The 12,198-nt window shown below is 34.7% G+C and overlaps 1 pseudogene; it reads left to right on the forward strand.

Moving 5' to 3' along the window:
• Positions 1-9,132: 9,132 nt before the first annotated feature.
• Positions 9,133-9,996, forward strand: LOC114398695 (annotated as a pseudogene).
• Positions 9,997-12,198: the final 2,202 nt, after the last annotated feature.

Below are 12,198 nucleotides of genomic sequence, written 5' to 3' on the forward strand. Positions count from 1 at the left end.
ATCATATATCAGTAGGCTTAAAATTTTTTGTTAATGTTGAATTTGAATGTCATTCAAATTTAGGAAACAAACAAAAAAAAAGCACCAATGGTACCTCAACAAGTGCAGTCAATCTGAGTAATTTGCATATTTTAATCATGTATTTGATGTCAAGATCAGGCAAAACAACAACAATTAAAAGGACTACATCTGCACTTTTAGTTTGAGCATAGTAGAGTTGCCATGCATCTATGATGAATTCTTTGCACAACAAAGGGCACTGCATATTCACAAAACATTTGATGGTATAATAAATTCAATATCAGGGACTATGCAATTCACAAAACAAACCTTTATGCCATCCTTTCTTATTGCCTCAACATTTTCAAAGCTTCCCTAGACCAATATTAAGTTAGTGTTAATTTTGTTGCAATATCACCTAGTACTGAATCAACCAAATATTATCTAGCAGTACACACATAACAAATTCCAGGTTTGTTGGTTTACCTTAAAATACTTTTCATCTGTCAAAGGGGTAGAAAATTAATTCAAAGAAGCAAAATGCTTAAGATGCAAAGAAGAAATTGATATGCATCATAAAATAATTTAAGACATATCTCTGTAAACATGACTCAGATCAGGCACTTATTCTATAACAAGAAGATTCAGGAAGCCAAATAAAATTGAATAGACTGATTTTAACCAACTAGATACAATAGGTTGTCTGTCAGGAAGCCAAATAAAATTGAAATATTTTTTATAAGCAAAGTAATTTATGGATTTAAGAATGCTTGCAATGAGAACAAGAGGTGCCCAAAACAATACTCAATACAAAAAATGATGCTGCATAATATAAAGATCAACAGCAAGCTAGCCTAAAACAGAACTTCAAGTGTATGGAATATCTACATGTGGAAGTTCCCAATCATCAATATCATCATTAGCAGCATCCTTTTTCTTCTTTATAGAACCATGTTTATTTTTTGCCCAAGCTCTTGATTGTGGCTTCCTGACATGACATCAATCAGAAAAATTAAATAAAACTAAATAAATATGGGAAACATAAAGTTGGCTACATGATTGAAAAAGAAAGGAAGGAAAAAAGATCATAGGTCCGAACCCTCTTCCCGCAGAAACAAAAATATCAAACTAATTTGTCAATAAAAAAAATATAAAATCATTTTTATTTTGATAGGGAAAGGAAAGTAAACAACCTTTTTCGGTTCCTTCTAGAAGCTTCGTGGGCCTTCCTCTTGATCTTGTCGTGTTTGTTCTCAAAGAACCTTGTGTGTTTGCACTCCTGAAGCACACTGGCTTTGAGGACCTCCTTCTTAAAGCGGTTGATGATTTTGTCCTCGGGCTCATCCTTGCCCACCATGATCTGCACGTTGAAGTGAAGAATGTTGGAAAGGGAGAGTGCAGGGTATAATATACTTTTAACTAAGGAATCATTATCGATTCCAATTGCATGAGCAGATGCAGATGCTGATGTTGTGACAGCAACTGCTGAAGACCGTGACGAGGTTTTGGGAAGTTGATCTTCGCTCTTAGCGCCATCTTCTGCTTCTCCATTGTCTACGGCAACACCTCTCTCTGCTACCTCCCTGTTTCCTTCAACCAGGCCATCGGCGCAACGACGCCATTCTTCACCGAGATTTTTGTGTTTTTGATCACATGCAAGAAGGAGACTGGGGAGGTTTACCTCACGCTGTTGTCGGTGGTGTTCAGTATCATCGTGGCGAGCAACAGTGAAGCGGAGAAGACATCACTGCCTTTCTCTCTTTGGCGCGATGGAGACAGCAGAGGCCTTGGGAGCAACGTTAAGGTTGTTGCTGGTTGTATTTTGTATAATATATTTATTTCAAAGGGAAAACCGAAATAAATAAAATAATTAAAGATTTTATAACTTCAATCAAAGGCGATTTTTAAAACCCGTAGTAGGTAGGTTGATTAACAAAGATGGTTTTTATAAAATAGCCTTCGTAACATTCACATCAAAGGCGGTTGTACAAAAATTGTCGTAACTGGATTAAAAGAGTTTGCTTTATTTTAAAAAATGTCACCGTATCATTTACTACATCAGTTATAAAAAACCGATGTAGATACGGCGACGTGAAAAGACATTTTTCTAGTAGTGATTTTAATATAATTTTTTATTTGTAGATAGATTATTTTTATTACATTTTTAGTTTCAATTATTATATTTTTTCATAGTATGCATTCTACTATTAATCTTATACCTCTAAAATTGGAGTATATCTTAATATTTGTAAGTATCTAAAATATACAATTAAGTAAACATTATACTTTTATTATGTTAATTAACATAATAATAAAAATAAATAATCTAATATAAAATTATTCAAAAATAATAAAAATAAGGTAAAATATATTTGAGATCCCTATAAAATTAATTGGAAAAATATTAATCTCATTCTCATAATATTTTTGCTATTAATTTGGTCATTGTACAAATAAAACATATTTTTGTTGGTTCTCAATAGTAACTGCGTTAGAGGGTTCTCTGATGTGGCTAACAAACTTAATTATTTTCTCTCTCTACTTTTCTAGTTACACTCAGAAAACACTAGAACCCATTATTGCTTCATCTTCTCATCTAATCTCATTAGAAAGTGAGAGAAAATTTCTCAAGAAGTGACAAAAAATTACAATTTTTGGAGGATTTTAACCGGAAGAAATTGTTTAATTCATTTTGGGGGTTTTAACCGTCACAAATTTTTTAATTCTAACATTTATTATTTTCAATTTCATGAAGTATAATGTTTAAATAATAATTTGTTCTTACATTTGGCCAAATCTTGATGTGATGTTGCTCCTCCTAGTATGGTGGTGGGGGTATACCTATAAAGGTACTCTAATGATGCTCAAGCTATAAGGATAGAGGTAATGAACAATTATCAATGAATGAGTTAAAATGAGGTTGGTTACCTTGGATGTTAGGAAGAAGATGCTCTGCCATGGAAATCTGCCATAGGGATAGTTATCATTCTAGAAACAGTTATTGTGGTGGTTATTGTAGCGGTTATTGTAGTGGAATTGCGGTTATTGTACATATTTGATAGGCCTTTAAATATCAAGAAGCACTAAATAAAATGTAGAATATTCAGACTTAAGTTTTTTATTTCCTTTCTTCTACTTGGAGACTTCCCTTAGTCTCAAACTTAAAGGAACCACCGCTAACAATTGGTCCATCCTGCCGCTCTTCAATGGCAGACACCAAACTTTTGACCACCTTGAGGATGCCATAGCCAAACTCACTGCAGCCCAAACTTCCATGGCTTCCAAACTTGATGCCATTCTCCAAATATTGAATACCATGGTACCCAGACAACCCTCTCCATCTTCTGCCTCTGCGAAGTCACCACCCATGTCGCCTCTGCTTCTGATAACTGCTAAATAATTGTGAATTAATAGTAGTTAAATAGTCAAATTTTGGCTTAAAATTAATTATTTAGCAGTTATTTATAATTAAAAGTTGAAAAAATTAATTAAATTGAATTTCTGGTTGCAGATACGAAAAATGAGGGTACATTAAGCAAAAATGGCAACAGAAATGAAGAGAAAGAAGGAATTCTGAAGCAGGCCCAGCCCAACAGTGGCGCTAAGCGCGCATCAGGCGCTAAGCGAGCAACCAACTGCAGGCGCTAAGCGTGGCGTTAAGCGCGCATCAGGCGCTAAGCGAGCAACCAACTGCAGCGCGCGATCTGAACGCGCTAAGCGCGAGGTGTGGCGCTAAGCGCGACTACGAAGGCCCACAAGCCCACTTCAACAACTATAAATAGAGAGCCAGTCCCAAGGAATCATCACCTCATCTCAGGGCACTATTCTCAGCACTCCAAGCCTGAGCTCTCTTCTCTCTCTATATTCTTTGTTTTTATTATCCCCATTCTTTCTTTCACCCCCAATTGTAAGCCCTCAATGGCCATGAGTGGCTAATCCCCTAGCTAGGGCCTGGCAGGCCTAAAAAGCCAACGATGTACGATGTGCTTCAAGAGTTATCAATGCAAAAGGAATTTATTCCAGGTTTTTCTGTTCTAATTCTTTTCTTGTTATCTTGCATTCGTCCTTAGATTTCTTTTGGGTTTTATTCGCTCGGGAGAGGGTATTTCCTAATAAGGGTTTAAGAATTAATGCATGCATTTGTTTTAGGGGTTATACACTTGGGAAAGGGTAACACCTAACAGAACATCTTAAGAAAAGAATCATTGGGTTAGCATTGCTAGGCATAGAATGATAATCCACTGCCCATGCATTTAAGCAACATCTAGAACTTAACTTTAATGCATTTTAATTATTGAATCTTCGCAAAGGCATTTGGGAGATAGGTAGTTAAAATAGGCTTGCCAACGTGAGGCATCAAGGGCAAGTAATTAACAGATGTGGGTAGAACTAATACCAGTGCATTGGTAATGAATATCATATTTACATGCATCGTAGGCCAATTGGGTTTGTCCGCTCTTGGCGTCTTCATTAATTGTCTTTCTTTTTAAACTATTTGATTTAGTAATAGCACTCTATTCCGACACTTATTCCTGTTTTTATTATTTTACTCTTACTTACAAATTGAGAAGTATCTAATAAGTGCAATAAAATCCCTGTGGAAATGATACTCGGACTTCCGAGGTTTACTACTTAAGAGCGATTTGGTACACTTGCCAAAGTCTCAACAGCTTCCCAAGGTAACCAACCCATCTTTTTCCTCTGCTAAGCCACCACCAATAGCAAAAACAACGCCGCCTCCACCAACAGCAAAAACTATGCCGCCTCCCCTTCCCATAGTAGATTCCCACCTTCCTGTTAATAAGCACCACACACTCTCCTCTGACCCCCTCCCTGCCGCCAGTCTCCGGTCCCACACAAAGCCTTCCAGCCACGGCATCCATCCCTCCGACATCCGCTTCTCCCTTTCTATTGTGTGTTTCGCCACGGTCAGGGACACAAATCTCCACCACCCCTTCTTCCTCCTCCTCTTTGCCATTCTCGTCGCTGCCAAAGGGCTCTGTCTCCACAACCATCTTCAGGCACTAATTCCAACACCCATTTTCATTTGGGATCCAGGTTCTGTTTTCTGCACCCAACACCTTGAGGACAGGGTGTTTTTGATGGGCTAGGGAATGTTAGGAAGAAGATGCTCTGCCATGGAAATCTACCATAGGGGTAGTTATCAGTCTAGAAGCAGTTATTGTGGTGGTTATTGTAGCGGTTATTGTAGTGGGATTGTGGTTATTGTACATATTTGATAGGCCTTTAAATATCAAGAAACACTAAATAAAATGTAGAATATTCAGACTTAAGTTTGTTATTTCCTTTCTTCCTCTTGGAGACTGCCCTTAGTCTCGAACTTAAGGGAACCACCGCTAACATTGGACCTTTAAGATCCCTTTTATAATGGGGAAATTAGATCCATGGGCCTAATTTCCTTGATTAGATAATGTTGATCATAAGATAAGATTGAATCTAATCTTATCTTACCTTATTCGATAATTTTGTGTGATCTTACCTTAAGCTTTCTCCCGATAATTAGGAAAGATAGAGTTTCTGTCTTTCCTTATTTATATCAGTCGAGTTTCCTAGAACAGAGTAAGAGATATACCAGATTGGTTGTTAAGTATGGAAGTGTGTCAAGTTTGAGTAGTACATAAATTAAATATTATAATTGCATAATGGTTAAAATAAAATAATGTAAGATATAAAAATGTGTAGCGTGAATGAGTGAAAAAAATATAAATAAAAAAATTGTTTTATTTAAAATGGGTAATAAATATTATAAGGATAAAAAAGGAATAAAATATCAAAACCTAGAAGTTAACATTTCAAAAAATGTTATCTCAAGTAGTATTTCAAAAAATGTTACTCTAAGTAGCATTTTAAAAAATATTACACTATTAGAAAATATGTTTTTTACATCGGTTATTTATGACTTTCTACATCAGTTTTTAACCGATGTTGAAAGTATTATCTTTAACATCGGTTTTTTAAAACCGATATTAACGTAAAATTGACAACATCGGTTATTTCAATAACCGATGTTATATAATAAGAATTACACCCAAAAAATGTATGAATGTTGAAAGTTAACATCGGTTTTTATATAAAACCGATGTTAACTTATAAACGTTAACATCAGTTTAAGTAAAAAACCAATGCTAACTTATTGTAGAAAATCGATGTTAACATTTTTTATGTTAACATCGATTTTTAATAGAAATCGATGTTAACGTATAAGTCAACATCGGTTTTTTTTTTACAGAAATCAGTGTTATTAACATCGGTTTTTCAAAAAACCGATGTTAATATATACAAACACCATCGGTTTTTTGAAAAGCCGATGTTAAGTTATACGTTAACATCGGTTTTCTGGAAAAATCGATGTTGTTTGTGTATATTAACATCAGTTATTTTAAAAAACCGATGTTGTTATTAGGAATTTTTTTTAAATACTCTGTTTGTTTTTACAAAAAATCCAAAATTTAACCTGTAAATATAAAATCAGATCACACAACACATTACATATTATTTAACAAAGGATGAACAAGAGAGCAACAATAATAACAATAGTGAGGGCAATGTGTCCCTAGTTATGGCTGGGAACTCTTCAAATAGTGTGAAGGAAGACAATATGGAAGACATAGAGAGGCATCACATTGAGATAGATGAGGGAGAGTTCAGTGATGGACTCCCTTATAAGCCTAGTTTGATGTATCATAGTTCTAATAACCAACAATCTGAGGACTTCTTTGCTGGATACTTGATGAGTTGGGCATAACTTATGCAGAATTTAATTAGTTTTATATGATTAATAAAGTATTTTGTTTTAAAAAAAATAAAACTAAACATCTGATGTAACAAATATATATATATATATATATATATATATATATATATATATATATATAGTGGGAGAATTAAGATTACAAGGATTCATTAATTAGTTACTTTATTAGTCGTTACAAGGGTTCATATGCTAATCAGCCTGTGTCATTTCTATCAAGTGGCTTAATCCATTTAGAAACTGTACAAGTTATAGTTGATGCTGAAGAGACTAATAGGATTGGTGTCAACAACTCTGCTAATATAGGTTCATTTGAAGAACACACTACTAGTTTTGGTTGAAGGCAGATGTGTATAGGCTACAAAACCATTGCAATGCCATGCAGGCACAGATGGAGACAATGGTGGTGGAAAAGAAGAAAGGCTTCTTCAAGTGGAAGTAAATATTAGGCAAGAGTGGGCATGACAAAATGGAACAAGAGCTTGAAGGAAATGGAATGTACATGCCTGTGGACCTTAAAACTAGATTGGTCAATGCTAAAGGTACTAGTAAGAATAATACTCACAAGTGGAGAAAATCCATGTCATGAAAACCACAGCCACCAAAACTTAGTTTCTTATGTTCAACAAATTAATATATTGTGTATGTTCGTTTTTTGGTGTATGAAACGTAAGATCAGCTTTTGTATCTGGAATAAACTCAATAAGGATGTGAGTATGCCATACTACTCACCTAATGGCTTATGTTCAAATGTTATTGTACACTAGCAGGTTTGTAAATTTAATTTGAGTTTGTTTAGGTATTGTAAAGTAGAATATTATTGAAATTGTTTTTGAAAGCTTACCTCAATAAATTGAATATTGTCTAATATTAGAAGTATGTTTGTTTATTTTATGTAGCATGAGAAAAATTATAATTATCCTCCCATTTTCTCTTCTATTTCATTTTAATCCATGTAAATGAATATTGTTTTTGAAAGCTTACCTCAATAAAATGATGGCTAAAACCATTCAAAAATGATGGCTAATAGGAATGGTTGCACCAGCTCTGCTAATATAGGTTCATTTGAAGAACACTTTACTTAATAATTGTATTTAACAGTCAATGCCATAGTTTTGAAAACAAAAATGGATAGCATTAAGATCACTAATTGAACCATATTAACTTAATACTACTACTCCTTTTGTTAAGAAATAAATAATAATAGGATTATTTGTTTCTTATAAAAATGACAAGAGAAGTATCATTTGCAAGTTGTCACTCACTACTTCAGTAGTGTAGGTTTTTTTAATTTGTGTATTTTTTCCATGCTCATAGTCATGGTTGCTTCAAGGTCTCTTTTGAGGATGGAACAAATACCTGCTACGTTCTTCAACCATGACTGTGTTCCCAATACATGCAGGTTTAAGTATGAGGACAGTACTAATGATGATTATGGACACAACAGTACTGGCATTGTTATTAGGTTGATTAAGATGTAGATGAGGGGAAAGAGGTTTGCATCAGCTATTTGAAGATTGGTAGGGACTATTGTACAAGGAAAAGGATCTTGATGGAGGATTATAGGTTTACTTGTGGATGTGATAGGTGCAAGATTGAAGCTAATTGGGATGGTGAAGAAAACAACAGTGACTGACGTGAATCTTACAGGGCAAAACGTTTGATACAGGATTGTTGACGGAGAGGGACGCCACTTCCAGAGATGGAAGATAAGTCACGGTGACACCACAAGGAATCAACCTTGATAAGTCAGAATTTGGTTCAACTGGAACCTTGAGAGAAGCTTTCTCACGTATTTGAAAAGAATGCCAAAAGTCCATACATTCATTTTGAGGAAAATATATATAATTCACCAAACCCTAAAACAAAATAAACTGGTGCAACTGAAAAGGCATAGGTTTCAGTTACAACCACCAATTTATTTATTTAATTGCAATTATTAAATAATAATAAAATAAAATTAAAAATTATGGAAACATGGGCCTTCAATCATCATCAATGACAGTTATACAAATGACCAGTCTTGTCTCTATGACGTGTTGGGCCTGTTTAAGTCTGCCTCTGGTCACGGGCCCTTCAAGTGATTCATAGTCCCTGCCCTTAGTTGTGTCCTCATCACTGTGTTGGGCCTTTTTAAGTATGCATCTGGTCATGGGACCTTCAAGTGCTTCATGGTCCTTGCCCTTAGTTGTGTCCCCATCAGTGACCTTCCATATGTGCGGTTTCTTAACAAGTATGTTTGTGAAAGGAATCAATATACTAAAAACACCTTAATATAAAGCAAATGGCATTGGCAAGAAGGTAGATCCAAAAATTGAATTCTATACTCAACATCTAGGTTTATCTTCTCCTAAGGAAAAATGGAAGTCTCTTAATTGAACACGAAATCTCATTTTCATGCTCGTTCAAACAGCATGCCCTCTAGACCATACCCTCTCATCCTACAGTCCAATAAGTACTTGGACAGGTTAAGGTCTTCCAATGAAGCCTCCTCTTCCTCTTTATCCCTTAATCATAAGCTAGGAAGGTTGCAAGATCTGCATGAATGTGTTGAAAAATTATTCCAGCTTTCCATCTCCCAAGAAGCACTTAACCATGAGTGTCAAGAAAACCGGGTGAATGAGCTTTTGAATGGATCCTTAAGGCTCTTAGATGTGTGCACAATCGCAAAAGACTCTCTATTGCACACAAAAGAATGCATGCGAGAATTTCAATCAGTTATGAGAAGGAGAAAGGGGGGTGAAGTGGAGCTCAAGGTAGAGATTAAGAAGTTCTTGACTTCAAGGAAGGTGGTGAAAAAGGCCATCTCAAAAGCCTTGGCAAATTTGAAGGGTACTTCAAAAAATTGCAACATCTCATCTGTAAACAAAGACAATCAATTGATTAACTTATTAAAGAATGTGGAAGTGGTCACTCTATCAACATTTCAGGCATTACTTCAATTGATCTCAGGGACCACACAATCAAAGTCAAGCAGCTGGAGTTTGGTTTCCAAGAAACTAAGTTGCTCACAATTGGCATGTGAGAGTGAATTTGCCCAACTTGATGAAGCATTACAATCATGCATGTTTGCCAAGACAAGCAAATTTGAAAGCATGAATAAGCTGCAAAACCAATTGGAGAAAGTGGAGTCTCTTACTCAAGATCTTGAAGAAGGGCTTGAGTTTTTATTTAGGCATTTGATAAAGACTAGAGTTGCCCTTCTTATTCCCCTAGTTCCCTAACAAGTACCCACAAATAACTACACTGCCTCTATATTGTTCTGACATCAACCAACATTATATTAACTACTGTTCAGCTTCCCAAAATTTATATAAATAAAGAAGATAATCCTCATAAAAAGAGAATCATGCAAGCACATTTCAAAATTTAAAATAGGAATAACTCAAGTTAAAAACTATTCATTTTTTACAACTCTAAACAAATTAACTAAGGTACACTTGGCAAATTTGCTTTCACTAATATTAGTAAGTCATCACCATTCAAGTTAAAGTTAGGTTGCTATGAACACGAAGGAAAAAAAAATATTAACATTCACTTAGTAAATGAAATAACAATATGCACAAACCACTTAACATGCCAAAACTTGTGTAGGTGAGTACCTTATGAAGAGGCCAACTAGCTTGTGACAGCTAATAAGTCAGAATTGAAGAAATTTCTACATATATAATTGAAGAAATTTGTTATGAAACAAATGAAGTTAATACGATGTGCTCCGTAAAAATTTTAATACACCTATGCAAACTAATTACAGCTTATTTTCCTGCAAACTACCCAAAGACCTTGTCAGTAGCCCATTACCAGTGGCACGTCCAAGATGATGAGCTTCAATAAACATTAAAATATCATGTTAAAATACAATAAAGGAGATAAAATGGCAAGGTGTCAGCCTTCAAGCATAAATCAATCTGCATTCTGCAACCAAACATCAAATCTCCTTATTTGTGCCTTTCTTTTTAAGTCATGCAATATTATGTATTGTTTACTACTAAGCAAGATGAAGGAGAAATCATAACATCATGGGTCAGCACAAACAAATATAATTATTTATACTTCACATTAGCTCAGGCATTTCATCAAATAGGTTGTAGGCAAGTAGGCAAGTTGAAAACGAAAACACTACGAGACCACATCACGAGAACACATCATGTTATCAACACAACATGAACTATTTATACTTCGCATTAGCTCAGCCATTTCATGAAATAGGTTATAGGCAACTTGGTTAAATACTTAAATCCTGAAAGTCCTAACAACTACCCCAACACAAGGCATCAACTACCATTGAAGATCATGTAGCACACGTAAACAAAGCACATTATATTGGGTGGCAGAAGGACATACCTGTGGACCTTGCGACGCTGACTATTTTTGCACGATGGAGAAGCACACCTGCGTCGGTGGTCAGTGTGGTGTTGCGCGGTGAGTGTTTTGGCACGCTTGCGACGGTGGTCAACGTGGTGTTGCGAGAGTGGGAGCGAGAGTGCGAGAGTGGGAGGGAGACTGCGAGAGTGCGTGGGCAGTCCAGTTTTGGATTTTAATTAAGTCACCCAACATTGATTTTCTGAAAAGAAAAAAGAACTTATGTTAACGAGTGAATGTTAACATTGGTTTTTAAAGAACTGATGTTAACGAGTGCATGTTAACATCGGTATTCACTCGTTAACATCGATTTTTTAAAAATCAATGTTAATAAACTTATTTTATTTACAACAATGCCACCTCGTTTTTATTAACATCGGTTTTATCAAAAACCGATGTTAATATGTCGATGTTAAATCTGCTTTTTGTAGTAGTGTTAGAAGTTATTAAAAAAACTTTACCAAACAGTCAAACAAACTTTTCAACCAGTAAAAAATATTAAAAATTAGTTGAAATGATATGTCAAACATATCGTTAGTTTTTTTTTTGTTTTAAATTGTACCCTTGGTTGTTTTAGAATTTCAATATATAATTGTTCAAATTGTAGCCTTCTATGTAGTTAATACTTTTTAGTATTGATAACTTATGATGTTATTTCTTAGTGAAAATAATATAGAATACCGATTCATAGGAGGATAAATGCAGTTGATGAAAATAGTACAGAAAATTGCAAAATAATAAATGAAGGTAATGTAGTCTAAATCTGCATATATTAAATACTAGTGCGTGTATCCATGCATTATATGTCATTTTTTTATTTACACATAAAATTCTTTAACCTTATTTTGTTAAATTATGGAGAATCATTTATAAAAATATACTTAAACCCTAAATGTATGAGTCGCTCAACAGTTGAGTATGGTCTTTTGACAAAACAAGGTGTGTTTGAAAAACCATTTACTCAAAACATATAATATATACGAAAACTATTTACAAGAAGACAAAGGAGACAAAGGTGATTTTCTGTAATTCGTGTTGTAGTGGAAGATGCCATCTTTGGTTAT

The sequence above is a fragment of the Glycine soja genome, chromosome 19 (assembly GCF_004193775.1).
Source record: "Glycine soja cultivar W05 chromosome 19, ASM419377v2, whole genome shotgun sequence".
Classification (NCBI taxonomy): Eukaryota; Viridiplantae; Streptophyta; class Magnoliopsida; order Fabales; family Fabaceae; genus Glycine; species Glycine soja.